The sequence below is a fragment of the Emydura macquarii genome, unplaced genomic scaffold (assembly GCF_026122565.2).
Source record: "Emydura macquarii macquarii isolate MOO-44397 ecotype Brisbane River unplaced genomic scaffold, CSIRO-AGI_Emac_v2 contig_2768, whole genome shotgun sequence".
Taxonomy (NCBI): domain Eukaryota; kingdom Metazoa; phylum Chordata; order Testudines; family Chelidae; genus Emydura; species Emydura macquarii.
In genome coordinates, this window is record NW_027132905.1 from 4,109,679 (window position 1) to 4,115,678 (window position 6,000).

Sequence of the window (6,000 nt, forward strand, 5' to 3'; positions counted from 1 at the left end):
GCAACCGTGGAACCCTTTTAACGGATCCCTCCTGTGCGCTCATTTGCGTGCCAGTACCCAGAATGCCTTCCAGCTCCCGGCTCTGCCAGTGCATCAGCTGCGGGAACAGAACAGGGAGTTTGCGAGAGGCAGCACAGTCTAGTGGTTTGAGCAAATGATGGAGAATCAGGAATTCCTGGGGCCTAATCCTGATTCTGCTGCTGATTCACCATCTGGCTTTGGGCAAGTCATGACTGCTCTGCCCCTCTGTTTCACTGTCTGTGAAATGGGGATAATACCAGCTACCTACCAACCAGCTGCAGGGAAGACAGTAAAGGAGGAGCGAGTGTGGGAAGCTCTTCTCAGTTGAACCCATTCAGAATCAAATGCCATTTAACCCATGCACATGTGCCCCCATTTAAAACCACTCCGGCCTCGCTTTCTCTGCCCTGTCTGCCATTTCCAAGGACTCAGCCTACAGAACCGCAGTACTTCACTGCCTGAGCCCCTCGGAAGCCCAAAGTGGTGTCCAGTCCTTGCAGTAGACTTCGGCCCAGGGCTGTATCTCACCCTCAACGCTCCGCCCAGGCCTGGGTCTTTCAGGAATTTGGGTGACCTTCAAAAATTGCCTCCAGCAGCCTGAGGCCAGCAAAAGACAGAGGTGCTAGGAAGGCAAAGCATATCCTCGAAGTGTCTAATGCCCCTTTGGTGCCAGTGCTAGCCACGCCTACCTCCAAGGAAGGGGGGTGAGGAGTCACAGCAAGGGGCTGGACACAGTTGCTATTTATAGTTCCCCAAAGTTCCTGGATTTTTAAAGAATCATAAATGACTGAAAATGCACAAACAAGCACAATGCAGAGAAATGCTTTTTCAATACTCTGGGCCCGGCTCCCATCTCATTTACACTGGGGTAAATCTGGAGTGACTACTGAAATCAAGGGAGTTATTCTGAATTGACACCAACATCCGAATCTGGCCCACCACCTTCCTGTCACCTGGTTAAATTGAGAACTAGAATGCGCGCTGGAGAAGGGTGGGAGCGCGTGCTCTGTGTAGCCAAGGAGCTGTGGAAGCTCTGCTACATCTTGCATTTCCCAAAGCACTTCACAAACCACACACACACAATACCGCTGCACTGCATGGGACCCCGGGACAGGAGGCCGCAGGCCAACTGGTAAATCAGTATGCTGCACAAGCAGACGGGAGGGAAAATCCTGGATGGCAGGATAAAACCCTGCTCTAATGATCCCACCGGCTTCTCCACCGACATCCATGCCGCGGCCTTTAAAGGTCTCCTATTGAAAGACATCTGCAGGGAACTCTACGCACCTTGGAGGGAGGCCGCATCAACCCTGCTGGGATAGGAAATCTGTTCTTCCCGAATGTCCGCACAAAAGGGGCGTGTATATACTGACTGGTACACTCAACCGGGGCTACTGCTCGCTGTCCTAGTCCTGGAGTCTGCAAGGGGCTGCTCACATGCTTAAAGCCAGGCACACGCTGGAGGGCTTTGCAGAGCCAGAGCCTCCGCCCATCTCTCTCGCCCGCTAAGGCACAGTGTGGGAGACCACAGCATTACACAGGAGCTGGCAGAGATCTACAGAGCAATGCAGCGCCTGGTTCAGATGCCGTGTGCAGCGGACAGCGCTTTCCCTCCCTCCCCTGGGAGCCCCCAGCCCCGCTCGGCATGGCTCAAACCTGCCCAGAGACAGCCAGAGAGGACAGAGAAGTAGGGCTGTGGCAGCCCATTGCCCAATGGCCTGCTCTCCTCACATTTCCCACCTTAACAGGTGGATCAGGGCTATTAATAGACTCCGATGAGTCACCAGCACTCTAGGGAAGGCTTTCCCAAACACTCAACAGCCCCAGATCCAGCATAAATCATCCCACAGAGGCTGCCTGTGGGGGAAGGTCCGGCTCTCCTCCCCAACTCCCAGTGCTCGCAAACAACGGAGCTCTGCAGCAGACAGACCCATGCCGCGTACCCCCAGCCCCACATGCAGCCGGGGCTACCGAAGGGGCGCAGAGACCTTCAGGGAAGCCAGCTGCACTCGCTCTGCAGCCTGGGACGCTGTGTGGAGGACGTCGTGCTGAGCGAGCAAATGGCTGCTTTAAAAATATAATCCAGAGAAATAACGGGATTAAGTTTTGTCGGCTGAAAGGTAACACGGATTATACGTCCGCGACTTTGCCTGGTAATCCTGTCATTCCTGCCTTTGTCTGGAGCCCGGCGATCACAGGCCCGCCACTGCAACAGCCGATGGGCCAAATTCAGAGGAGTCTACATCCAGCCCCTTTAACAAGCGTATTGCAATAATCCAGATGCCCTCTGGACTCGGCTACGTCTACACTTCATCGGCAGGTGCCCCTGCAGCACAGATCAAAGCACAAAAGCAGGTTAAGCCCTGCCCACCCAGGACCTCAGTTACATCCTGGAGTAACAAGCTCGCTACACTGCTGTTGTTCCTCAAACTAGCTTTGATCCTGCTGTATCAAAGCCAGCTCGGGTCTGTCTACCCATACTGCATCCACACCTCCTGACTGCAGTGTAGACACGCCCTTAGACCCCCCCACCCACCCAGCAACGTGGAATTTGCCCCGCTTCCTTACACATCACCTCGGGATTCAGCCCAGAGCATGACTCACATGCCAAAGGGCCGGAAGAGGGGAGCAGAGCAGGATAAGAAGTTACGGATGTAAAATAAAGCAACGCTCAGCCCCTCTTCAGCCTTCCCAGCACCTATGTGACACCAGCTTGGACACCCTTACTCGTCAGGAAGCGGATATACGCAGATCTAAGGGAGTCAGCTACACCGCCTTCCACAGCGCCTCGGAATTTGGCTCTTCCTGAGTGACATGCACACGAGACGGAGATAGAAATAGACCAGGACTGAGCCTCAAGAACTGATAAAGCCACAGGTGCCCTGGCAATTCAAACTAAATTCAAAGTCTGTCCCACGCACCAGCAACACTCATTCCCGGCTCTGGCAGCAGAACAGAGCAACTCGACAGAGCAAACCTGGTAGCAAGTAAAGGCAGGAGTCCTCGCCCCTAAGCGATGAGGGACACTCCTTTGCCACCCTACCCAATTACAGTTAAGTAGAAAGAGAAAGGCAACTTTCCCCATTCACATTTACAAATAGACACCCCCGGCCTCGGCTCCTTTTCTTGGTCTCCGCACAGGGCAGCCGTCATACTGACTATCTTGCAACGATCAAGACTTCAGATAACTGACAGACTTTCCAATGCAGTTCAGAGATGCTGGGGTTCAGAAAAGGCAGGTTTTGCTCACCCAGCATGAATGCTGTTGGTCTTTCACTCCATCCCAGCCTCACCCTATTTTCCCCCTCTCTCGGCTCTGCCTTTCGCCACTTCTCCTAAGCAGGGCAGGAACCCAAACATCAGCAGAGTCGAATGTTCAAACTCGTGACGGAGGTGGGGAGTGGGTTTGAAGTCAGAGATGCAGAAACTCATCCTGCCTAATTCCCAAACCTGAACGATAGACACAGTCCACCAGGTCTGAAGAGAGGCCTGAGTCAAACACACCCGAACTCCGGGAAAATCCAGAGTTGGCTAGGAATTTTTCACCTGGGACTCATCTCTAAGGGACCAGTCACTTACAATCCGAGCTGGTCATTTTTGTGAAGAGCATGTCTCCTTTTCTGCTCAAAAATTTGAGTTCAACCAACTCTGCTTGTAATAGACAAGCAACCTGGGTTTGAAGAATCGGATCGTCCGCACCCTTAACCTTCATGGAAAGGAAAGGAAAGCCCAAACAGTGAACGTTATTTTAAGCTAGCATTTGGAGCTTTAGCTGCAAGACCTGATCCCTGAAGAAAGCCAGTCCCCCTGCACCCCACAAGGCAGGTAGAATATGCGACGTTTTGAGGAGTCATCTCATGTGCTACTGCAGATGGCCGAGCACGGTCCCTTCATCTGAAGGTACAGGAGTAGATATTTGAGAAATGCTAATTGTCAGCTGTGGTGCAACTCTCACCAGGGACGTCTGTTCTGCCTCAAACCCTCTCTGAGGAAGAATCTTTTTAGGCACAGCTGTTACGTACATGCAAATAAACAAAACCGTGCCTGGTGGCTAAAGAATCCCAGCACCAAGCCCCCACACTCAGACACCCCATACGCAGGTCACCATTACCTCAAGCCAACAGAATTCTTTTCAGACCCCCTTTTTTTTTTGTTGCTGTTGTATACAATAGTTTTTAACTCTGATCCCCTATACATGTGTTATAACCGCAGCTGTTATTTTAACTATCCAGTGTTTGTATTAGTATTCCATTTAACCTGCGTCCTCATGCAAGGGCAGGGTATTTTCTGAAACACATCTGGCAGAATGCAGCACGCATGTACCCCAGGGCCCCAGCAGGGTAGAGAAAGGCCAGCCAGTTGCACTACTCTCTCTCTCTGCCCTGCTTACATTTTCTACGAACCTCCAGGCCTCAGCTCCCCACTGTACAGTCCTGTCTCATGCTAGCCTACTCTGACGGCAGACCCAGCTCTTCCTGTCAAGGTGCTGGTGATAATGAATGAGATGCTCCGGTGGCCATGGAGACACCATGGCAACATCACACTGTTGGGAAATGCTACTATGCCCCTCCGCGCTGACTGTAGTTTGAAGTTAACGCCTTACACTAAAACAACCCTCGTCTTCTTCACTTTGCAAACTGGTTGGGGGGTGCATGCACCCAGCTGTGGATCCTTGCCCTTGTCAAGAGACGGGTAATGCCTAGTTTCTTCTGGTCTAGAGTGCAAGATCACCTCTTGCTGGGGGAGAGCAAGTAAGGAAAGGAAACAGCTGGCCACAAACCCGGCCATGCAACAGAGTCTATGTCAGGCCTGGGATCGCTCAGAAGAAATCACTTTATCTCCCCAATTTCCTGCCTCTACAATAGAAAATTCAGATCCAATGAGGCTACTTTCCACTCCCAAGAGCGACTGCCCGTTCACAGCCCTAGGGCGGCTGGCTTTGGAGTGTTGCTGAACACTTAAGTTTAGGTCCCAGGGGGCGTTTATACTGCACCGTTAAACCAAGCTCTTGCCCCAGGTTTTAGCCCTTAGCCCCCTACAGTTCACGGAGAAAAGTCTCTGACCTGGGTGTGGAGGCATTTTAAGCCTGAGCTAGCTGACCTGGCTAGTGGGCTGGTGCAGGTTAGAAGCCGGGCTCTGCTTTAACTCAGACTGGACCCTGCCCACTCTGGAGTGAGGATGCAGGCCAAAAAGCCACTCAAACAGCGATAGTCCTCCAATGCCTTCCCACAGTTCCCCCCGGAAAGGAGTGTCAAGGTTTCCCACAATTGCCTGGGAAAGAACCCAAGAGCATCTCAGCAGAAAGGACCCTGGGATACACCCCCAGACCACGAGTGCAGACACACTGAGGACTCAGCTACGCAATGGCAACGCTCCCACCTGGGCGACGCTAACCCAGGTGCTGAGACCCAGCTGCTGCTCTCCCGGGGTTAGCTGTGCAATGCGGACACAGCCCCAGGCCCGCAGCCATAGGAAGAGTGCAGCGATCCTGGTAGAGAACGGAGAACAGACAGGCACAAGAAAGCAAGGGGCAGGGGAGAGTTGTGCCTTTGCCACCCCAGCTATCCTACCTCGCCTTGCGAGTCCGTACAGTTCGCTTTCATCACCACCTCAACAGACATGTATCATCGTCCAAAAACTGGAACGAACCAAACACGTGCAACCTGTTAGCGACTGATCACTTGGCTCTCACGTTTCAGCCCTGCCTGCCTGCCTCGTGTTTAGGTGGAAGCCTCTTTGGAGCAGGGGATCTTGCCTTCTTGCTGGTTTGAAAAGCACTATGCATCCATGGCACTACGCGGCACTGACAAGCCAAATTCCTAAGGCTGGCTACCAGGCCACTGCGGCGCACACTTTGGATTGGATCAATAGGAGGTGACTCAGATATAAACGCAGCCCATAAAACATAGCCCTCAGCCCTTTCCCATCAAACAGACACGAACTGCCCCAGCCCACATGTGAGAGAGACAGCTTCACCAC